This window comes from Hyperoodon ampullatus, assembly GCF_949752795.1.
Source record: "Hyperoodon ampullatus genome assembly, chromosome: 8".
NCBI classification, from domain to species: Eukaryota; Metazoa; Chordata; class Mammalia; order Artiodactyla; family Ziphiidae; genus Hyperoodon; species Hyperoodon ampullatus.
Window position 1 is genome coordinate 64133285 of NC_136921.1, and position 26555 is coordinate 64159839.

A 26555-nucleotide genomic window follows, 5' to 3' on the forward strand; every position below is an offset into this window, starting at 1 on the left:
CCCACACATTTAATTTTTTTAATATGATAAAAATTATATATGTATGTTCTTATTTTCCTTTTTAATTTCCTAGTAGACTTTTTCTTTGGATGTGAAATGTCTATTTTTTAAAAAAAACTTAAATTTTTTTTTTTAGAATTTAGTTTTAGAATTTTAGAAAAGTTGAAGTGTTAGTACAGAGAATATAAAACCCAGTTTCCCCTACTGTTAATATACTACATTATTATGGTACATTTTGATTCATTAATTTTAGAAACAATTTTGATAAATTAATATTAACTAAATTCCACACTTTATTTAGATGTTCTTAGTTTTTCCCTAAAGTCATTTTTTCTGTTTCAGAATCCCATTCAGCGTACCATATTACATCTAGCCATCATATCTTAGGCTCCTCTAAACTATGATAGTAATTCAGATTTTCCTTGGTTTTTGATGATGCTGACAGTTTTAAGGAATACTAGACAGGTATTTTATAGAATTTTCCTCAATTTGGGTTTGTCTTATATTTTTTCATTGTTAGATTAAGGTAACATTCTCATCAGATCACATCAATGATACGCAGAATGAACATGACATTACTGATGATGTTAATCTTGATCACCTGGTTGAGATAGTGTTTGTCAAGTTTCTCTATGTTAAGCATTTTTTCCCCCTTTCCATTCTATGCTTTTTGGATGGAAGTCACCGTGTGCATTCCATGGTTAAGGGTTGGGAAGCCATGCTCCAGCTTTTAAAGGAGAAATATTTACATAGGTATTTGCAATTTTTCTATAAGGGAGATTTGTCTATTATCCTCCATTAATTTCTTTATTCAGTCATCTATGTATATCATCTTTTTGGGCACATGGATATTTGCTATATTTGGGTTACAATTTAACAATAGTTACTTTGCTTGCTAAAATTCACTCAAATAATTCTAGCTTTGGCTATTGGGATCTCTTTCAGATGGCTCATATGTCCCTTTGACATACAACCATCATTTTGGTTTTTAAACACGTCCTTATTTTCTGGCACTGCAAGATGCTACAGGATCATACTGTGTATTCTCCCTGCCCAACCCTAGATTCAGCCATTTCTCCAAGGAGCTCTAGTTTCTTCTACTGGAGAATGGTATTAGAAACCAAACACAATGTCTTTCTTTTTATTTCACTTCTTGAATAGAATTCTGAACTTACAGATTTTCAATCATTTTTTTTCCAGCTAAATGTATTTGAACCATATTCTAACCTCTGAGAGGCTGCTTTATCAAACTTAAAATGTTGATGTATAGTAATTTTTATTATCACTAGGTTCTAAATATTCCCTGTTATCAATCAGAATATATTATGTGATAAATAAAAAGTAGATTTTAAAATTTTCTAACATGTAAGTGCTTTAATTTTCTTCTCTTTTTGTTTCTAATTTTATTGCATTATGGTTAGAGAATGACATTTTCACAGTAATAAAAATTAAATATTGGTTGAGATTTGCTTTGTGGCCTACTTGCTAAAAAAATTTTGTTTTGTTTTACCTATGTCAACTTTTATGTATTTGGAAACAATGTGCATATAAATACTGAATCATTATCTCACCCTGGTGAATATACTCTTTGTTTTTTATTGTACATTGCAGTCCTAATACTGATTTTACTTTAAGGTATACTTTCATTAATTTATCTACCTGATTTCTTTTCTAAACATATGCTTGAAACTTTATTATCTGTATTGAAATTCTGTGAATTTAAAACAAAACAGATTTAATGCCTTTATATTTATTGTAATTCCTTAATTAAGAATTTATTTACAACTAAATAAAATTTTTTGTTCTCTACTTGCCATGCTTTTTCTTGTTCATTTTTCCCTGTTTCCCAGCTTTTATTAATGAAATATTGCTTACTTTCTCCCAGTAGTTTGTAATTTCTGTATTGTATTTCTGTCCTTGTCATGCTTAATCTTAAATTTTAACATGACTATTTAACTGAGTCTAAAGATAATCAAGATCCCTAAATCCTACGGAACAATATTTATAATGTTTCTATGCTGCTTACTCCATTCTCTTTTACATCTGTTCTCCAGTATTTTTTGACCCATTTTACACTCTCCAAAGGAGTCACTATTTCTATTATATAACATAATTCAAATTCAGTATATGTTTATTAAATCAATGTTCAGAAAAGCAAATTTATTCTTTTGTGTTTCTGAATTATATCTTTCCAACTTGTATGTAATTTTGATAATTCCTTGATTATACTCTCCCATTCTCTCTGTTCTTTCCCTTTGGAAATCTATTAGACCTAGATTGGAACTTTGGGTTATATCTTGCATGAATTTTAATATCTCTCCTTAATTTTAATGTCTATGCATTTCATTTCTAGAATCCAAGATTATTTTCATATCTACCTATTTCTTTTCCTTAGTTTCATTTCTATATTCAAGATCATTTTTTTAAATATGTACTTTTTTATATTCTTTTCTTAGGATTTATAAAATTTCCTCACATCTCAATCTTAAGAAACATACCAGTTTTATAATCCCATACATGCTGTATCAGTATGGATAATCTGCTGTTTATCTTGCTGGAAAAATCTAATTTATTTTGGTTGTTCTACCTTGGAACACTACATATGTTTGCAATGCTATGTCTCCATATTTATTTTGTGTTAATTATGTCAAATGACTCAACTATCACCAGCATGAGACCATTTTTTACATTATTTTGGGTGATTCATAGACCAATGGATACAGTGAATACAGGCATACCTCAGAGAGATTGCAGGTTCATTTCCAGACCACCACAATAAAACAAATATCACAATAAAGCAAGTTGCACAGATTCTCTGATTTCCCAGTGCACAGAAAAGTTTTGTTTACACAGTACTATAGTCTATTAAGTGTGCAATAGCATTATGTCTAAAAAAATGTACATACTTTAATTAAAAACTACTTTATTGCTAAAAAATGCTAGACATCATCTGAGCCTTAAGGGAGCTATAATCTTTTTGCAATAATAGCATCAAAGATCACTGATTACAGATCACCATAACAAATATAATGAAAAAGTTTGAAATGTTGCAAGAATTACCAAAATGTGACACAGGAACACAAAGTGAGCAAATGATGTTGGAAAAATGGCACTGATAGACTTGCTTATAGTAGGGTTGCCACAAACCTTCAATTTGTAAAAAATGCAACATCTGTGAAGTGCAATAAAGCAAAGCATTAAAAAATTATGTATGCCTGTATTCAATATTTGAAGCCTATATATTGTGCAGACCAATGACTATATAATTTCGCATCTTGAGGATAGGAAGTTTAATGTTTTTTCTACCTAGAAACCAGGATATTTATCATTCAATCATTACTTTTGAACACCCCAGATTTATACAACAGTATGTATTCCATCTCCGTATTTTTCATAGGCCCAGGATTTTGTTTTCTCTCCTTCTTGGCACATTAAAAACATATCTTAGTAGCTGTGAACTTTAAAATAAAGAAGAATGACAAATCAACCAATTCCAATAAAGAAGAAAATAACCATAGTCAAGCAACACTACCATGGCTCTATTAGATACTCCCTGTTCCAGATTCTTTCCATAGTACATCCCATTTAATCATGACAACAGCCTTATGAGGTAAAACTCATTAAAACCAATCATCAGATATGGAAATTAAGTCTTAGAGATGTTAATGAAGTTAAAATAATGACAGATTTGAAATTTGAACCAATATCTAATTATGAAGTTGGTCATTTTAAATTACTTCTCTAAATTTCAGAATAGCTTTCTATTCTGAAATTCAGGAAAACCCAAAGAGTATTATCTGTAAAAACTGACAGAATTTGGATTATCTAAATGAGGAGTTTCAGTATTTTAGGAGGCACAGTGGAGAAATGATACTTGGTATACATAAACTGGAAAACGATTTTAATTGTGTATTTCCCAACTTAGGAAATCAAAACTATTATACAGCTCAAGATCATAGTTCTTTATTTAATTTCATGACAGTTATTTTTAGCAAAGAAAGAAAATTTAGCATTCTCTTTTCTGATCTTGCTGGGGTTAATTTTTGTATCTTCCTTATACACTTCTCAGATTTTCTTTTCTCCTCATAGTTTTATAAGACATTTTGGTTTTGTAACATTTTGTTAGGTTTAAAAACATCTAATTCTAGATTTAAGTAATCCCTTTCACCAGAATTTTTAAGAAAATAGTCTTCTCATATATGCGCCTTTCCTGGAGTTTCAATCAATATGAACTGTTTACATGGTTTATAATTTACTCAAATATTTCAAACTAATGACATTTGTCTCTTTCACCTTTTTGTATGTAGATACCATTATAGTTGGGTTAATGGATGAAATACTCCTTCATAATATAACATACCTCCATTCCAGAATGTTGACTGGATTCATTCTGTTACTTGTATTCCTCTTGATTTTCAAACAAGGATTATTAATTTTTTTGTTTTCTTTTGTTCCTACCCTCATTTCAGAAAAAATGAAGATAAAGTATCTCTTTCTAACACTAAAAAAATAAATGAATAAAAATAAATTACTTTTCTACATTGAAGAATAAGGCAGGGTAGTAGTTCTTTAACATACATACACTGTTTTTTTGTTTGTTTAACAAATTGATAAAGTATCTAAAAAGTCAAATAATATGTAAAATAGTATGGTTTTTATTTTAAATTAATAATTTACTATAACTCATGGTTCTATGACAACTAAATTTTTTTCTCTTAGTTGATTCACACAGATAATCTCTTGCTGCTTTTTTTTTCTTTACTATTATATACTCGATATCATTAAATGTGGTAAAGGGCTCATAGATGTCATCTCTAAAAAATATATCTTTCCAAAACTTGTCAGTCTATTACTAGAAACTAACTGTAATCTCGGCTTTGTGACATGAATAATTGGAGAATGAGCAATACCATGTTGTTCTGTGAGACTGACTTAAGTCAGAATTAATTTGAGTCATTTGTGTAGCTCAGTTTTGTGTATGCATCTTCACAATCCATGCCCATTATAGCAAGACTGATATAAATTAAGTACCAAAGATAGGAGACTTATTATCAGTGGAAATGCAATTCTTGGAGTCACACATCTCAGTAATTAGTGATAATAAGTTCTTTAAAAAAAATCACACACACACATTTGTATTTATATATGTATATGTGTATGTAATATTTTAAAGGATTCCCATATTTTCATATTACTGTACTGGAACTTTTGGTTCTTTTCAAATATTTATATATAGAATATTTATTGGTAATTTTTATATTCTCCAATGAGAAAGAAAACTTAGTTGGCCCGCATTGTTTCATTTCTCATAGGCTTATAGGGAACTATAACAATGAAAAATAGAAATAGTTAGTCACTTGCAGATTCTCAGCAATTACCAAAAGTTAATTAGAATTATTACAGTAACAAACATGCATCCATAATGTTCTTGTTGATAAATTTTAACTACATGTAATAAGGAAATCCAAGACTGAGCCAATCTCATAAATTGTTTTACACTATGTGAATGCTTTCTCTGGCTGGTCAAATTAAATATTGATAGACTGTCCTCTCAGAAACAGTTAGACAAAGACATTTTATTTGTCTCAAAGCCTAAATGTTAAAATACAGCCTTCTAGAAACAGTGTGTTGAATCAGTTAAGCAATAAAAATGAACATAATTACTTATTCCCTGTTCTATTCTCATCTGATAAAGAAAAGAAATAATAAGATGGGACTGAGACCACGCTGGGTTGTCAGTCATTTCTCATGTTATGTCTTAAGTGTCAGTAAATATTTTACTATTTAGTTTTCTTTCCAAGCAAATAAGTTAAATGAGATTTTAATGGTAATTAAAAATAAGTGAAGACAAGTTGTTGCTTTTCCTGAGCATAAATTTTACTCTCAACATTGTGTTGTGTCACTGAGAGATTTCCAAGGATGTGAATGATAAGGCCCCTTTCTCCAAGAAGTTTATAAATGCCAGGAATATCAGATTGATATACATAAAATAATTTATATTACATACTGTAAACACATATTAATACTTTGTTTCATCATAACTACTAGTAAATAAGCTCTCAAATAAGAAGCTATATTAGTGTAAGAAACTTTCATAGTTAATAAGAATGATATATAAACATGGATTCTAGTTTTTTTGGGTTTTTTTTGTGTGTGTGTGGTACGCGGGCCTCTCACTGTTGTGGCCTCTCCCATTGCGGAGCACAGGCTCCGGACGCGCAGGCTCAGTGGCCATGACTCACAGGCCTAGCTGCTTCGCGGCATGTGGGATCCTCATGGACCGGGGCACGAACCTGCGTCCCCTGCATCGGCAGGTGGACTCTCAACCACTGCGCCACCAGGGAAGCCCTGTGTTTCTTTTTTATGAATATTCCCAAGTACGTTTGAAAACTTCAAAGTACAATTCATTACCATGTTAAAGAAAGCAGTATTGCTTCATACACCATCAAGCAAACAAATATATTAATAAAGGCACATTAAGTGAGAAAGTATCTAAAAGTTTGAATGCCTTTTTTCCTATTAGCTATAGTTGAATAAAGTAAAGAAGGTTCAAATAAGCTTCACAGTACTTGTCTATTTCTCCAGTATCTTACTGTTCTTTAAATTACTATTCCACTTTCTTCTAATTCCAAAGCTGAATCAGCATTTTAAACCTCACTCAGTTTGTGGAACTTGGTTATGACAGACCTGGGAAATGAGTACCATTGCTAATTTTTATACCATGCATCTTTACTGTTTAGCAAGCTAGTTCAAGACTACAAGAGGTGATAATTTTATCTCTAGCTGAGATGGCACACAGAGCTATGACTAAGTTAAATTAAAAATCAGCTTGATCAATTAATGATTATCATCATCACCTCCACAATCCTTGTCATTTTATCTGTATGCAATTTTTAGCTGGAAGGAACTTTGTGATGATTTATTAAGCTTTGTAAATCTCCAACATAAAATTTTAAGTAGGTTTGGTATTCAATATTTGCTCCTAGTATCTTTAAATCAGACTGTACTGTGCCTTATCCTATAGACTTAGATGTTCACTATTTATTTTATAGAGAGGTTTTGCATTTGCATATTGAGCTTAGCAAAAGGTAACAGAGTTCCAAAAAACAGAATTGAAGACTGGAATGTGTAACGTTTACGTGGTCATGTTTTTTCCCTTGCTTTCCTCAGGTTTACCAAGATGTATATGAGGTGGTGCTAAGTAGAGTAGTGATAGGGAAAAGATAAATCACAATCTCCTACTTTCACCCTCCTTAGTCAAAAGTGATCTTTACTCTGCATTTGCAACATCATGTGTGTTTCATCAGCCTGGTCTCCCATTCCTCTGTGGGGATATGTAGTTACACCTATGAATACCGGTAGAGGAAGGTAGTTTGGGTGGGCAAGGATAAGGGTTTAAAAGACAGCCTCAGAACAGAAACATAGGGATGAGGGCAGAAATAAAAAGGGAAGCACAAAGTCCTAATAGCCTGATACTCCCTTACCTTTTCAGCTTCTCCCTCCCGTGGCAAGCTTTTATCTTTATTCTAGGATTAAAAGTATCAACAACCCACTGTTTAAGGGGGCTTCAGACTCTTCCTTGAGCCAACCTTTAACATTAAGAGAATTAGGTAGCCATTAAGGCCCGATAGCCAGTATTTCCACGAAGCTTGTTGGTGGCTTAAAATTTTGAGATTTTAAAACTATCTTCTTTATCTTTAGATGAGTAAAGTACATTTAATGTATTTTATATGACTTGAGAAATTCCAACAAAAGTATTCAGTTAGTATATGCTATGGGTCTGCCAAAGAAGCTCTGAAGTAGTGGCACCACAATAAAGAACAAGATACCATCTATATCATTCAAGTGCTTTAAATATAGAAAAGAAGACATATACACCTAAAACCATTCTAGTTAAATAACGCTCTCAATAGAGACTGTATTGTTACATAAGTGGAAAAAAATATCTGAAGGGGGAAGAGAGTTGTCTTTATTTGTAATGAGTCCTACATTGGAAGGAAATGTAGATTCGAATTGACAGTGATGAAAGGCAAGGCAAGTGGAAGCATTCCAGGAAAAAGCAGGGTAGAGCATCTAGGTGAAGAAAAAAGCATAAAGAGATACACTGGGGTTAAAAGGAGACACTCTGTAGTGAGGAACAAAAATCATTCTCAAAGCAGTTCAGAATTAAGGACTCAGGAAAGATGAGTTTCAATAGTTAAGGTGGAATCAGACAGACAAGACAGACAAATTGAAGAGTTTGGCTTGATAAAAAAGAGACAATGTTTAGAGAAGCACTGTTTCTCAGAATGGTCTCTCCAAACTGGATGAGATAAACTAGAGAAAACAAAGGCTAGACTATTACTAGGAAAATATTCAAAACATTAGAAACCACAGAAATAAAGGATATCAAAGAAGATAGTGTGATTAGCAATGCAAATAGCAAAGAAAGATTTAATATGATAAAACCTAAATAGAAATACTTTAATTGTCTAGAAAAAATATGCTGATTATCTTTAAAAAAGTATAAAGAGAAGAATTTTTAGATTCTAGATTAAAAAGAAAGTAGTGATGGGGTGGAAGTAAAAAGAAGAGGTAATTTCTAAAGAATTTGGAACACCGGAAGAAGAATAAAGAGAAATGAGCAGAAGAAATTTTTGAACAAATAATGGCTATGAATTTTGCAAAATTATGACTAAGAACAAACCTAGGAAGGTCAGAGAACAGCAAGAAGTCATTCAAAGAGAAGGAAAATGATAAAGTTCAGAAACTTGGATCTAAAAAAAAAAAGTTGAAGACTTCCGGGGAAGATGGCGGAAGAGTAAGACGCGGAGATCACCTTCCTCCCCACGGATACACCAGAAATACAGCTACACGTGGAACAACTCCTACAGAACACCTACTGAACGCTGGCAGAAGACCCCAGACCTCCCAAAAGGCAAGAAACTCCCCACATACCTGGGTAGGGCAAAGCGGAGAGATTCCCGCACAAAGGATCGGTGCTGAGCGGCACTCACCAGCCCGAGAGGCTTGTCTGCTCGCCCGCCGGGGCGGGCGGTGCTGGAAGCTGAGGCTCGGGCTTCGGTCAGAGCGCAGGGAGAGGACTGGGGCCGGCGGTGAGAACTCAGCCTGAAGGGGGCTAATGTGCCACAGCTAGCCGGGAGGGAGTCCGGGAAAACTCTGGAGCTGCCGAAGAGGCAAGAGACTTTTTCTTCCCTCTTGGTTTCCTGGTGTGCGAGGAGATGGGATTAAGAGCGCTGCTTAAAGGAGCTCCACAGACGGGCGCGAGTCGCGGCTGAAAGCGCGGAGCCCAGGGACGGGCGTGGGACGCTGGGGCTGCTGATGCCGCCGCCAAGAAGCCTGTGTGCGAGCGCAGGTCACTGTCCACACCGCCCTTCCGGGAGCCTGTGCAGCCCGCCACTGCCGGGGTCCCGGGATACAGGGGCGGCTTCCCTGGGAGAACGCACAGCGCGCCTCGGGCTGGTGCAACGTCACGCCGGCCTCTGCCGCTGCAGGCTCGCCCCACACTCCGTGCCCTTCCCTCCCACCCGGCCTGAGTGAGCCAGAGTCCCCGAAGAGGCTGCTCCTTTAACCCTGTCCTGTCTGAGCGAAGAACAGACGCCCTCCTGCGACCTACACGCAGAGGCGGGGCCAAATCCAAAGCTGAGACCCAGGAGCTGTGAGAACAAAGAAGAGAAAGGGAAACCTCTCCCAGCAGCCTCAGAAGCAGTGGATTAAAGCTCCACACTCAACTTGATGTACCCTGCATCTGTGGAATACATGAATAGACAACAAATCATCCCAAATTGAGGAGCCAGGAGTCAGTGCTGTGCCTCTGAGGTGGGAGAGCCAACTTCAGGACACTGGTCCACAAGAGACCTCCCAACTCCACATAATATGAAATGGCGAAAATCTTCCAGAGATCTCCATCTCAACACCAGCACCCAGCTTCACTCAACGACCAGCAAGCTACAGTGCTGGACACCCTATGTCAAACAACTAGAAAGACAGGAACACAACGCCACCCATTAGCAAAGAGGCTGCCTAAAATCATAAAAAGTCCACAGACACCCCAAAACACACCACCAGATGTGGACCTGCCAACCAGAAAGACAAGATCCAGCCTCATCCACCAGAACACAGGCACTAGTCCCCTCCATCAGGAAGCCTACACAACCCACTAAATCAACCTTAGCCACTGGGGACAGACACCAAAAACAACGGGAACTACGAACCTGCAGCCTGCAAAAAGGAGACCCCAAACACAGTAACATAAGCAAAATGAGAAGACAGAAAAACACACAGCAGGAGGAGCAAGATAAAAACCCACCAGACCTAACAAATGAAGAGGTAAGAGGGAGTCTACCTGAAAAAGAATTCAGAATAATGATAGTAAAGCTGATCCAAGATTCTATTTCCAAGATCCAAAGTCTTGGAAATAGAATAGACAAAATGCAAGAAACAGTTAACAAGGACCTAGAAGAGCTAAAGATGAATCAAGCATCGATTAAAAACACAATAAATGAAATAAAAAATACTCTAGATGGGATCAATAGCAGAATAACAGAGGCAGAAAAACGGATAAGTGAGTTGGAAGATAAAATGGTGGAAATAACTGCTGCAGAGCAAAATAAAGAAAAAAGAATGAAAAGAACAGAAGACAGTCTCAGAGACCTCTGGGACAACATTAAACACACCAACATTCGAATTATAGGGGTTCCAGAAGAAGAAGAGAAAAGAAAGGGACTGAGAAAATATTTGAAGAGATTATAGTTGAAAACTTCCCTAATATGGGAAAGGAAATAGTTAATCAAGTCCAGGAGGCACAGAGAGTCCCATACAGAAAAAATCCAAGGAGAAATACGCCAAGACACATAGTAATCAAACTGTCAAAAAGTAAACACAAAGAAATCATACTAAAAGCAGCAAGGGAAAAACAACAAATAACACACAAGGGAATCCCCATCAGGTTAACAGCTGATCTCTCAGCAGAAACTCTACAAGCCAGAAGGGAGTGGCAGGACATAATTAAAGTGATGAAGGAGAAAAACCTGCAACCAAGATTACTCTACCCAGCAAGGATCTCATTCAGATTTGATGGAGAAATTAAAACGTTTACAGACAAGCAAAAGCTGAGAGAGTTCAGCACCACCAAACCAGCTTTACAACAAATGCTAAAGGAACTTCTCTAGGCAAGAAACACAACAGAAGGAAAAGACCTACAATAACGAACCCAAAACAATTAAGAAAATGGGAATAGGAACATACATACTGATAATTACCTTAAATGTAAATGGACTAAATGCTCCCACCAAAAGACACAGATTGGCTGAATGGATACAAAAACAAGACCCATATATATGCTGTCTACAACAGACCCACTTCAGACCTAGAGACACATACAGACTGAAAGTAAGGGGATGGAAAAAGATATTCCATGCAAATGGAAATCAAAAGAAAGCTGGAGTAGCAATTCTCATATCAGACAAAATAGACTTTAAAATAAAGACTACTAGAAGAGACAAAGAAGGACACTACATAATGATCAAGGGATCGATCCAAGAAGAGGATATAACAATTGTAAATATTTATGCACCCAACATAGGAGCACCTCAATACATAAGGCATATACTAACAGCCATAAAAGGAGAAATCGACAGTAACACAATCATAGTATGGGACTTTAACACCCCACTTTCACCAATGGACAGATCATCCAAAATGAAAATAAATAAGGAAACACAAGCTTTAAATGATACATTAAACAAGATGGACTTAATTGATATTTATAAGACATTCCATCCAAAAACAACAGAATACACATTTTTCTGAAGTGCTCATGGAACATTCTCAAGGATAGATCATATCTTGGGTCACAAATCAAGCCTTGGTAAATTTAAGAAAATTGAAATTGTATCAAGTATCTTTTCCAACCACAATGCTATGAGACTAGATATCAATTACAGGAAAAGAGCTGTAAAAAATACAAACACATGGAGGCTAAACAATACACTACTTAATAACCAAGAGATCACTGAAGAAATCAAAGAGGAAATTAAAAAATACCTAGAAACAAATGACAATGGAGACACGACGACCCAAAACCTATGGGATGCAGCAAAAGCAGTTCTAAGAGGGAAGTTTATAGCAATACAATCCCACCTTAAGAAACAGGAAACATCTCGAGTAAACAACCTAACCTTGCACCTAAAGCAATTAGAGAAAGAAGAACAAAAACATCCCAAAGTTAGCAGAAGGAAAGAAATCATAAAAATCAGATCAGAAATAAATGAAAAAGAAATGAAGGACACGATAGCAAAGATCAATAAAACTAAAAGCTGGTTCTTTGAGAAGATAAACAAAATTGATAAACCATTAGCCAGACTCATCAAGAAAAAAAGGGAGAAGACTCAAATCAATAGAAATAGAAATGAAAAAGGAGAAGTAACAACTGACACTGCAGAAATACAAAAGATCATGAGAGATTACTACAAGCAACTCTATGGCAATAAAATGGACAACCTGGAAGAAATGGACAACTTCTTAGAAATGCACAACCTGCCAAGACTGACTCAGGAAGAAATAGAAAATATGAACAGACCAATCACAAGCACTGAAATTGAAACTGTGATAAAAAATCTTCCAACAAACAAAAGCCCAGGACCAGATGGCTTCACAGCCGAATTCTATCAAACATTTAGAGAAGAGCTAACACCTATCCTTCTCAAACTCTTCCAAAATATAGCAGAGGGAGGAACACTCCCAAACTCATTCTATGAGGCCACCATCACCTTGATACCAAAACCAGGCAAGGATGTCACAAAGAAAGAAAACTACAGGCCAATATCACTGATGAACATAGATGCAAAAATCCTCAACAAAATACTAGCAAACAGAATCCAAAAGCACATTAAAAGGATCATACACCATGATCAAGTGGGGTTTATTCCAGGAATGCAAGGATTCTTCAATATATGCAAATCAATCAATGTGATACACCATATTAACAAATTGAAGGAGAAAAACCATATGATCATCTCAATAGATGCAGAGAAAGCTTTTGACAAAATTCAACACCCATTTATGATAAAAACCCTGCAGAAAGTAGGCATAGAGGGAACTTTCCTCAACATAATAAAGGCCATATATGACAAACCCACAGCCAACATCGTCCTCAATGGTGGAAACCTGAAACCGTTTCCACTAAGATCACGAAGAAGACAAGGTTGCCCACTCTCACCACTCTTATTCAACATAGTTTTCGAAGTTTTAGCCACAGCAATCAGAGAAGAAAAGGAAATAAAAGGAATCCAAATTGGAAAAGAAGAAGTAAAGCTGTCACTGTTTGCAGATGACATGATACTATACATAGAGAATCCTAAAGATGCTACCAGAAAACTACTAGAGCTAATCAATGAATTTGGTAAAGTTGCAGATTACATGATACTATACATAGAGAATCCTAAAGATGCTACCAGAAAACTACTAGAGCTAATCAATGAATTTGGTAAAGTAGCAGTATACAAAATTAATGCACAGAAATCTCTGGCATTCCTATATACTAATGATGAAAAATCTGAAAGTGAAATCAAGGAAACACTCCCATTTACCACTGCAACAAAAAGAATAAAATATCTAGGAATAAACCTACCTAAGGAGACAAAAGACCTGTATGCAGAAAATTATAAGACACTGATGAAAGAAATTAAAGATGATACAAATAGATGGAGAGATGTACCATGTTCTTGGATTGGAAGAATCAACATTGTGAAAATGACTCTACTACCCAAAGCAATCTACAGATTCAATGCAATCCCTATCAAACTACCACTGGCATTTTTCACAGAACCAGAACAAAAAATTTCACAATTTGTATGGAAACACAAAAGACCCAGAATAGCCAAAGCAATCTTGAGAACGAAAAATGGAGCTGGAGGAATCAGGGTCCCTGACTTCAGACTATACTACAAAGCTACAGTAATCAAGGCAGTATGGTACTGGCACAAAAACAGAAAGATAGATCAGTGGAACAGGATAGAAAGCCCAGAGATAAACCCATGGACATATGGTCACCTTATCTTTGATAAAGGAGGCAGGAATGTACAGTGGAGAATGGACAGTCTCTTCAATAAGTGGTGCTGGGAAAACTGGATAGGGACATGTAAAAGTATGAGATTAGATCACTCCCTAACACCATACACAAAAATAAGCTCAGAATGGATTAAAGACCTAAATGTAAGGCCAGACACTATCAAACTCTTAGAGGAAAACATAGGCAGAACACTCTATGACATAAATCACAGCAAGATCCTTTTTGACCCACCTCCTAGAGAAATGGAAATAAAGACAAAAATAAACACATGGGACCTAATGAAACTTAAAAGCTTTTGTGCAGCAAAGGAAACCATAAAGAAGACCAAAAGACAACCCTCAGAATGGGAGAAAATATTTGAAAATGAAGCAACTGACAAAGGATTAATCTCCAAAATTTATAAGCAGCTCATGCAGCTCAATTACAAAAAAACAAACAACCCAATCCAAAAATGGGCAGAAGACCTAAATAGACATTTCTCCACAGAAGATATACAGACTGCCAACAAACACATGAAAGGATGCTCAACATCTTTACTCATTAGAGAAATGCAAATCAAAACTACAATGAGATATCATCTCACACCAGTCAGAATGGCCATCATCAAGAAATCTAGAAACAATAAATCCTGGAGAGGGTGTGGAGAAAAGGGAACACTCTTGCACTGCTGGTGGGAATGTGAATTGGTACAGCCACTATGGAGAACGGTATGGAGGTTCCTTAAAAAACTACAAATAGAACTACCATATGACCCAGCAATCCCACTACTAGGCATATACCCTGAGAAAACCATAATTCAAAAAGAGACATGTACCAAAATGTTCATAGCAGCCCTATTTACAATAGCCCGGAGATGGAAACAACCTAAGTGTCCATCATCGGATGAATGGGTAAAGAAGATGTGGCACATATATACAATGGAATATTACTCAGCCATAAAAAGAAACGAAATTGAGCTATTTGTAATGAGGTGGATGGACCTAGAGCCTGTCATACAGAGTGAAGTAAGTCAGAAAGAGAAAGACAAATACTGTATGCTGACACATATATATGGAATTTAAGAAAAAAAAATGTCATGAAGAACATAGGGGTAAGACAGGAATAAAGACACAGACCTACTAGAGAATGGACTTGAGGATATGGGGAGGGGGAAGGGTAAGCTGTGACAAAGTGAAAGAGAGGCATGGACATATATACACTACCAAACGTAAGGTAGATAGCTAGTGGGAAGCAGCCGCGTAGCACAGGGAGATCATCTCGGTGCTTTGTGACCGCCTGGAGGGGTGGGATACGGAGGGTGGGAGGGAGACGCAAAAGGGAGGGGATATGGGAACATATGTATATGTATAACTGATTAAATTAGTTATAAAGCAAAAAAAAAAGTTAGAAAATGAATAAATGAAAGTAAGATTTAACTTTTTAATTTCCTTATTTTTAACTGCTTGAGCAGATAACTGTTATGTATTAATAATTATTTAATAATTATTTAAAATATTAAAAAATAATAATAATTTGTCATTTGAATAATAATAAATTTTATTTTGGTTATAGCTTATGGATAAGTGAAATAAATAACAGCAATATTATAAGGAATAAGAAGGAAAGGGAATATCTAAGTTATTCCTACTATCAGTGAAAGGGTAAAATATTATTTGTAAAGGGGTAAAATGTTATTTGAAAGTGGACATAAATTTATTTTAAAAGTATTCCACACACAGAGAATATAACCAGTATTTTATACTAACTTTAAATGGAGTATAATCTATAAAAATTTTAAATCACTATGTTGTATGACTGAAACTAATACAATATTGTAAATCAACTATACCTCAAAAAGAATAAAATAAAATAAATGCATCCTACAAAATCTATGGCAATTACTAAAAAGAAAAATTAAAGTATAAGTAACCTTAAAAGAGTAGAGAAAATGGAATCATATAAAATTGCTTAATTAAAATCACAGAAAATAGAAAAAGGAAGAAACAAAGAACAAGTACAATGCATAGAAAACAGTTATACTAATCCAACTGTACCAATAATCATGTTAAGTGTGAATAGTCTAAATACACCAATTAAAATACAGAGACTGATGGAGTGGCTAAAAAAGTATGATCCAACTATATGTTTTTTATAAGAAACTCAGTATAAATATAAAGACATAGAATAAAAGTAAAGGGATGGAGAGAGATATATCATGCTAACACTAATCAAAAAGAAAAGCTGTGGTGGCTATATTAATCTCAGACAAAGAAGACTTTAAAACAAGGAAAATTATCAAGGATAAAGAGGGGCATTATCTCATGAAAGGGGGCGGGGTCATTTCTCCAAACAGACATATCCTTAATGAGTATGCACTTAACAACAGAGCACCAAAATAGATGAGGCAAAAAAATGATAGAACTGCTAGGAGAATATATAAATACATTATTATAGTGGAGACTTCACAATCCATCTTTACCAGGAATTGATGGGTACTACAACTAGACCAGGAGTAAACGTATAGCTTAACTGGGCAGTACCATCCATCAGTTGGGCTTAATTAACATATATAGACTATTTCATCAAGCAACAGGAAAATATACATTCTCCTCAAGGTCACTAAAATATTATCTGCCATATCAGTAAACAAAGGATGTTGCAGCCATCAAGTCACCACATTACAGCTGCCCCTATGGCGAGCCACAAGGGCACTCAGGATGGAAAAAAAGAATGCCCACCATCTACCAGTCAATTTCTGCAGCCACTCCAACAGTGCACCCTGAGGAGACTTGGGATGAGAAAACACAAGATACTGGCCCTAGATAGCTGAGGTGCATATCAAAGGAATGATTTCAGTGATCCCAGACTCTTACATCTTCCCATACACAGAAAAGTGCTAAATTCTTCAATTGGAGATATCTGGTTTTCTTTTCTTAACAGTAATCTTTTGATGTTCCGACTACCTGGTCTTTTGTTGGTTGCAAGAACTCCTCTATATCCTGCCCCACCCCTTGCCTCTTTGGGACAGTTTCTCAGCATTATCTGAGATACTGTGTCCCAGGCTTGAAGTCCTCAGAATATCTTCTGAATAAAAATATAACTCTCAAATTTTAGGTTGTGCATTTTTTCTCAGTCGACAGTCACATGAAACATTCACCAAGACAGACCACATTCTCAGTCATAAAACACATCTGAACAAGTTAAAAAGGAGGGATCATACCATGTATGCTCTCAGACCAAAATGGAATTAAACTAGAAATCAATTACATAAAGAAAGCTGGAAAATCACAAAATACTTAGAGATTACACAACACACTTCTAAATAACACACTGGATAAGAAAAAGCCTTAAGAGAATATTAAAAATATTTTGAACTAAATGAAAATACATCTTATCAAAATTTGTGGGATGCAGCAAATACAGTGCTTAAAAGAAATATATAGCATTGAATACATTTTTTAGAAAAAGAAAGACATAAAATCAATAATCTAAACTGCCACCTTAGGAAACTAGAGAAATAAGAACATTAGAAAGATGAAGGTAGAAAAAGAAAGGAAATAATAAAAATTAGTGTAGAAATCAATGAAATTAAAAAAGAGAATACAGAATTTTTGTTTTTCATTTTAAAAGCTAGTTTGCTGGAAAGTTCAATAAAATTGATAAAACTCTAGCCAGGCTAACCAAAGGAAACAGAGAAGGCACAAATCACTAATAGCAGAATTCAAAGAGAAGCCATCACTACTGATCCATGAACATTAAAATGACAACACAGGAATATTATGAACTACACTATTTCTACAAATCTGATAACTTAGATGAAATGAACCAATTCTTTGAAAGACATAATCTACCAAAATTCATACAAGGATAAATAGATCATGTAAATAGGTCTATATCTATATTTTTAAATTGGATCCATAATTAACAACCTTCCAAAATAGAAAGCACCAGATCCATATGGTTTCTTTCGTTTGGTATGGTTACTTTAAGAAAGAAATGATACCAATTCTTTACACTCTTTTTCAGAAAATGGGAGCAGAGGGAACACTTCCAATTCATCGTGTGAGGCCAGCATTACCATAATGTCAAAACCAGATAAGACATTACAAGAAAGGAAAACTACAGATAGGTATCAGCCATTAATATAGATATAACAATCTTCAACAAAATATTAGTAAGTAGAATCCAACAATGCACAAAAAGAATTTTGATTTAATTTTGATTAAAAATTCAGAAAAACCCCAAGCAGGATAAATACAAACAAATCACATAGGCACATAAGGATTAAACTGCTAAATATTAGAGGGAAAATGTTAAAGCAACCAGGGAATATAAAAGTTATTACCTAGGGATAAATATCAATTATGAGATGAATTTTCAACAGTCACTATGGAAGTCAGAAGAAAATGGAATATGTTTTAAGTTTAAAAAAAGAAATATCTTGCCAACCTAGAAGATTATATTGAATAAAAATATTCTTTAAAACAGAAGGCCAAATAAAGATGTTTTCACACACACACACACACACAAACACACCATATCACCAGCAGGCTTAAACTGTAGGAAATATTGATAGGAGTTCTTCAGGCTATAGAAAATTATCCCAGATGGAAGCATGAAACTGTAGGAAGGAGTTAAGAGTATAAGAAATGCTACTATATAGGGAATAAATCAAAATAAATTGCTTAAACAATATAATTATTTGAAACAAAAGTAAAAGTCTTCTGGAATTTATAACATGTATAAAACTAAATAGATGTCAATAGCACAATATGTTAGAAGTGGGTAAAGGCAGTTAAACTCTTATACGGTTTAACATTGTTTGGGAAGTAGTAAATGTCCTGATTTAAGGTAGACTGAAATAAGGTAAGGTTACTATTTTTAGTATCCAATATAACCACTAAGAAAATAATAAAAGATGGCATAGATAAAATGCTGATATAGGGGAAAATGGAATAAAAAGTAGTTGATTAATCCAAAGTTAACAGAGAAAAAAACAAAAAGGAGCATATGGGGAAAAAGAGAAAACAAATACCTAGATGGTAGAATTAAATCAAGAATTACATTAAACATATATAATCTATAAACATTTCAGCTAAAAGACAAACATGGAATCTAAGAGGGAAATTTTTCTTTTTTTTTTCCTTTGGCTTGCAATAGTTTTACTATAATGTGCCTAGAGAATTTTTCTTTTGTTTGTTTCTTCTTTTTCATGTTTTTCCCATTTTAGCTTTGTGGTGATTCTTGCATTTGTCACTTCAAGTCTTTAGCCTGGTCTTGGAAAATTTGTAGCTCTAATTTACTGAGTTCAGGGTTGTTGGGGTTTCTAGAATTTTTATTGTAGAATATCAGAAGGGAGGGAGCTGCACAGAGGAAGCGTCCAGAAATCTGCACTGGGTGTCCACATATGTCCTTGGCTGAGAGCTGGACTGTACAGGTATCGTACAATCTCTGTGAGTTCTAGCAGAGAGTAGTCCCTGGGAACAGAGTAACTAACCATACCAGTTTTCCTGGGACTGAGGGAGTTCCTAGCACATGGGGATTTCGGGTTTTAAAACTGGAATAGTCCTGGGAAAACCAGGATGAATCTGGTCATCCTAACTGTGATGTAGAAAGCTGTAGAGAGATATCAGAGCATGTGAAATGCTGGAAGATATTGGAACTCAGGCAGAGTGGAGATGTCTCACCAAGAAATTTCAGTTGAGATCCAGAAAAAGTTAAAACTCAGAAGTAAGGATTACAAATTAGATACAGGGTCATGTAATAGAACTAAAGAATATTATATAGATAAATTCTAACACAGTCTTAACCCAACCTTGACAGAATCAATAGTCAGGCAGTAACTGATACAACTGCCAGAAGAAAACTGAACACCTAAAGGAAGAGAACATATTCCAGATTCACTGTAACATAATATCCACACTGTTCAGAATATACTTTTAAAAATTCCTAGACACATAAATAAGCAAGAAATTGTGACCCATAATCAAGGGAAACATTAATTAATAGAGACTTTAAGGTGACACAAATGTTTTGAATTAGCAGATAAAGACACTAAAAAGCAGGTCACCATTCACCATGATTTCTCAGTCTTGGCACTGTTGACATTTGGGACCAGATAATTCTTTGTTTTGATGGCTTTCCAGTGCATTGTAGGATGTTCAGCATCATCCCTGGCCTGTATGTACCAGATGACAATAATGACTCCCCCACTCAAGTTGTAACACCCCCAAATGTCTCAGACATTGCCCAATGTCCTTTGGGGGGAGGTGGCTTCCCCCCAGTTAAGAACCACTGCTATACACTGCAAATGGAGTGATTATCAGGATATATAGTTAAGTGAAAAAAGCAAACTGTAAAATAACATGAATTGAATGCTCACTTCTTTGTGAAAAGGAAGAGGATATACAAAATTTATATATATTTGAATATACTGAAAAGATAAACCAAAACTGATTATGATGGTTATTCTAGGGAGAGAGAGGGAACAAGTTATCAGAGACAGGAATAGAAAATGAGACTTCTCCAAATATAACTTGCTTCATAGTTTTAACATTGGAAACCTAAGTATTTTACATTTTCAAAAATATAATTACATAAAAAGAAAAAAAATACCTAAACTTCTTTAATGGAAATAAACAAATTTAATCATATATCAGAAGGAGGAATTATTTCAAGTGACTTTATAGCATAGTATTTTGACTGTATTTTGCCTAGAGGAATACAGGTCCTAAGCAAAAATGGACCTGTAAAAAAAATCTTAAAGTTTATCCTCTAGTCTGATTGTAAATATTAGTAGTAGTAGTAGTATTCTGAAATCAACTTAGAATATTATAGGATAACGGGAATAAGATATCTAAGGTTCTGACTCCTTACTCTGAAAAATGACAAATAAAATGAAATCATTAAATATTTAACTCATCTTCACTTTTACAAACACTGTGCCAAGGTAACTGATAACTCCTCGTAGAAGATAGAAAGTTTTTTTTGTTTGTTTGTTTGTTTGTTTTTTGCGGTACGCGGGCCTCTCACTGTTGTGGCCTCTCCCGTTGCGGAGCACAGGCTCCGGACGCGCAGGCTCAGCGGCCATGTCTCACGGGCCCAGCCGCTCCGCGGCATGTGGGATCTTCCCGGACTGGGGCACGAACCCACGTCCCCTGCATCGGCAGGCGGACTCTCAACCACTGCGCCACCAGGGAAGCCCCGAGGATAGAGAGTTTTAACCAAAGAATTCTAGCTAATATATGTTGGCTAAATTATATGATTATAAAATCAATATTTTGCAACTCTAATAAAATGATTACTTCAATTAACAATTACCAACAGATGAAACATTAGATGAGAGGCTGATAGAAAGCTTTACGGTATGGAAATCAGTCTTAAATCGTTGAACATGAAGCTCAAGTTTCTGGCATTAACTCCCATTTATAGGGCATACTAAAACAACAAAAGTTAAATGACACTAGGGAAATAAACAGACATATCCAAAATGTAAAATATTCTACAGAAAAACTAGTTGCCCTGTAGTAGACAATGACAGGATAAAAAAGGAGGGGTGATTTTTATAGATTAAAGGAGATTTAAGAGCCTGAACAACCAAAAGTGAGTATGGCTCTTGTTTGGATTGTGCCTTAAAAAAACCAGCTGTAAAAAGACATTTTTAAGATAACTAGAGCCATTCAATGATGTACAGAATGTTAGGCAATCTTAAAGATTTATTTAAAGTGTTTGTTGGTATTATGGCTACATAAAAATCTATGTATTACTTTTAGAAACACATACTGACATATACACAGATTAAATAACTTGATTCTGGGATTTGTATTTAAATATGACACTGAAGGGAAAAAAAGACAAATGAAGCAAATGAGGTAAAATCTTGATAAATGCTGAATCTGGATGATGAGTATATGTGCGTTCATTGTACTATTCTTACTACTTTCATTTATGTGTGAACATTTTAACAGAACTAATAAAAATTATATGATCATCTCAATAGACACAGAAAAAACTTTCAACAAAATTCAACATCCTTTCATGATTAAAAACTCTCAACAAATTAGGTAAAGAAAGAATGAATCTTAACATAATGAGGTCCATATATGGTAAGCTCACAGCTAACATCATATTTTAGTGAAAAGCTGAAATTCTTCCCTCTAAGATCAGGAACAAGACAAGGGTGCTCACACTCACTGCTTTTATTCATCATTGTGTTAAAAATTCTAGTCAGAGCAATTAGGCAAGAAAAAGAAATTTAAAAAATACAAACTATGAAGAAAGGCATTAAATTACCTTGTCTGAAGATGACATAATCTTGTATCCAAAATCCTAATCTTATATATAAAATCCTAAAGATTCCTTACACACACGCACACACACACATGCACACACACACACACACACAAAAACTGTGAGAACTCATAAATGAATTCACAGCAGTTTCAGGATAAAAAAATCAATATACAAAAATCAGTTGTGTTTCTGTATACTAACAACAAATTACCTGAAAAATAAATTAAGAAAATAATACCATTTACAATAACAACAAAAAGAATAAAATACTTAGGAATAAATTTATCGAGGCAGTGAAAGATTTGTACCCTTGGAAATACAAGATATTGATGAAAGAAATTGAAGAAGACACAAATAAATGAAAAGAATCCCATGTTAACAGATTAGAAGATATAATATTGTTAAAAATGTCTATACTACCCAAAGTAATCTACAGATTCAATGCAATCACTATCAAAATTCCAATAATATTTTTCACACAAGTAGGAAAACATCTAAAATTTATATGGAACCACAAAAAACCCCAATTAGCCAAAACAATCTTGAGAAACAATAAAGCTGGAGGCATCACATTTCCCGACTTCAAACTATACTACAAAAACCATATTAGTCAAAACAGTGCAGTACTGGCATAAAAACAGACACAGAGACCAAAGGAACAGAATAGAAAGCTCAGAAATAAATCCATGCATATGTGGTCAACTAATCTTTAACAAGGGCACAAAAAATATACAATTGGGAAATAATAATCTCTTCAATAAATGGTGGTGGGAAAACTGGAAATCCACCTGTAGAAAAATGAAATCAGACCCATATCTTACACCACTCCCAAAAATTAACTCGACATGAATTAGAGACATAAATATAAGACAACCTACAGACTGGGAGATGATACTTGCAAACCATACTTCTGATAAAGGTCTAAAATCTAAAATATGTAAAAATTTCTACAACTCAATAGCAAAAAACCTCAATAAATAATCCAATTAAATAATGGACAAAGGACCTGCACAGACCTTTTTCTAAAAAAAGACATACAAATAGTCGACAGGCATTTGAAACAGTGGTCAACATCACTAATCATCAGAGAAATACAAATAAAAACCACAATGAGATATCACCTCATACCTGTTAGGAAAACTATTACCAATAAGTCAAGAGATAAGTGTTGACAAGGATGTGGAGAAAAGGGAACACTTGTACATTGTTGGTAGGTATGTAAATGGATGCAGCCACCATGTATGGAAGTTCCTCAATAAATTAAAAATAGAACTACTGTATGACACAGCAATCTCACTTCTGGGTGTATATCCAAAGGAAGTGATATCAGTATCTTGAAGAAACATCTGCATTCCCATGTTGTTCATTGTAGCATTAGTCACAATAGACAAAATATGGAAACAACCCAAGTGTCCATCGACAGATGAATGGATAAAGAAAATGTTATACATATAATTCAGCCATAACAAAGAAGGAAATCCTGTCACTTGTGACAACATGGATGAACCTAGAGAACATTATGCTAAGTGAAATAAGCCAGATACAAAAAGACAAACACTGTATGATCTCACTTATACGTGGCACCTAAAAAAAATTGAACTAATAGAACCAGAGAGTAGACAGTGGTTGCCAAGGGGTAGGGGGATAGGAGAAAGGGGGAGATGTTGGTCAAAGGGTATAAACTTCCAGTTATAAGATAAATAAGTTCTGGGATCTAATGTATAGCATGGTGATTATAGTCAAAACTACTCTATTGTATACTTGAAATTTTCTATGAGAGTAAATCCTAAGTGTTCACACACACATGCACACACACACATACACACACACAAAGGTAACTATGTGAGGTGATGGATGTATTAAGTTGATTGTGGTAATCATTTCACAATGTATAAATATATTAAAACATCACATTGCACATCTTAAATAAAATCACACTGTACAACCTAAAAAATAAGCAAAATGTAAAGGAATGTTTTCAAAGACTATTTCATCATGTAGGAAGAATGATCATGGCATGAGAAGCTATTATATATGGCCCAATTTTATTACTTTTCTCTGGGTGGTATCAATATACATATTTTTTTCTTGAAACATGTCTTTATGTGTTATATTTTATATTAACATAATCATAAAAATACATATAATTTAAAGGAAAAAGTCATGAAACCATGTATAAGCCCTGTACTCACCTGACACAGCTTTTACATCTTTGTCTGCTATGCCACACCTTTGATTATTTTAGCTAAGATTAACTTGTCACCTTCCCATTAAAATAGCTGTCAGAAATTTCACCTTTGGTATTATCTACTCTAGTATTTCAACATGTCTGATTATCATCATTATTAATAATTACAATTTTGTAGAATTTGATAATTTTAAGTCACAACACTATTCATTCAGCAAACATTTACTCTGTCTGGTACTTGCTAGACACTGTTCTAGACACTGGGGCATAAAACATTAAGAAACAGAGTCCCTGCTCTAATTGAGTTCAGAATCTCAGGCTACTGAAAAAACAAAGGAATGACATAGTCTTAAAGGTATCTAATAGCAATGTCACCTTGAAACAAGGATTAATATGACATTTTCAGTCCTACAAGATATTCAATTACCAAGACAAGTTATATGAAGTCCCAACATTCAACAATCTGACCTGGAAAATGTCATTTTCATAGTTTCAACCTACTGATTTTCTCAGACTTGTATTTTTTAGAAATGAAGCAGAATTTTGAGATCATTTGTTTAATTCATTTCTTTCATAGATGATGAAACTGTAGACCGGAAAAATGATGACTTAGAATCACAAAGCTCATGAATTAGGAGTACAAAATAGATATTTTGCATAAACTAAACCAAGGGTTCCCTTTCTTCAGTTATTGGTAGTATAAAGGAAGAACCAGATGCAGACAAAAAAGCATATATCCTAGAATTGCCATAACTTACAAAAGCCATTCGTCTCACAATATTTCCATGCATATTCTAAACAGACTGACTCTTAGATCTAGTGCTCAGAGCTGGGGAAAAAGAAACTGAGTAACACATACAATGTGTGTATGTGTGTGTGTGTGTGCATGAGCACACATGTGCCTATAGGGGTTGGGAGGAAGGGGTACTTCTGTGTAAGCTTTATCAGGATGCTGTAGGTGGATAGTGTCTAACTCACAGGAACTGTAGCTGGGGAGGAATGGACAGCATGTGAGGGAACGATACATGATAACACAGCTGAAGTAATTACTGAGTAAAAAAATCTTAAGAATTATGGGACACACATTCAGATGGCATTAAATTATGTGTGTTCGGTTGGTTGGTTTTTGGCCCTGCCGCATGGTTTGCAGGATCTCAGTTCCCCAACCAGGGATCAAACCCACACCCCCTGTAGAGGAAGCACGGAGTCATAACCACTGGACCTCCAGGGGATTCCCATTTGCTTTTTTTGTTTGTTTTGTTTTGTTTTGTTTTTGCGGTACGCGGGCCTCTCATTGTTGTGGCCTCTCCTGTTGCAGAGCACAGGCTCCGGACGCCCAGGCTCAGCGGCCATGGCTCACGGGCCCAGCTGCTCCGTGGCATGTGGGATCTTCCCAGACCGGGGCACGATCCCGTGTGCCCTGCATCGGCAGGCGGACTCTCAACCACTACGCCACCAGGGAAGCCCTGTTTTTTTTTTTTTTTTTTTTTTTTAAATCAAATCTCTCCAGCAAAGTCCAGCAGTCATCTCCTACAACCACCCCCAGCATCAACAGGCTGCTAGAGAACATATTTTGCAAATGCTGTGAGTGTGACTGTCCTCCTTTTCCTCATGGTTTATATAACTCATATATGAAAGCAAAAAGCTAGAGCCATAGAAATACAGATAATTATGCTGGTAGTTTAAATGCTATTCTTTGAGTAGTTGCATGTACAATAACTCAGAATTCTGAAAATTATATGTAAGTTCAGATGCAGATATAACCAATCTAATATGAATCATGCTGCTTAGAATATTAAACTTTATATGTGGGAGAGAAGGGAAATTAGTGAACAGCTAGCCAGACTCTGTCACTTTTTGTGAGAAAAGATGGATAGCTAACTACAGCCACACATTGCAGCTATAACTGGTTATCGTTTCCAGTTTTCAAACATGTTTATCTCTAAGTTAAATGCTTCATAATATTAACATAATTTTTAAAAGTACATTTAGTTTTTCTCAACACTCTTTCCTTTAGAAAATTCT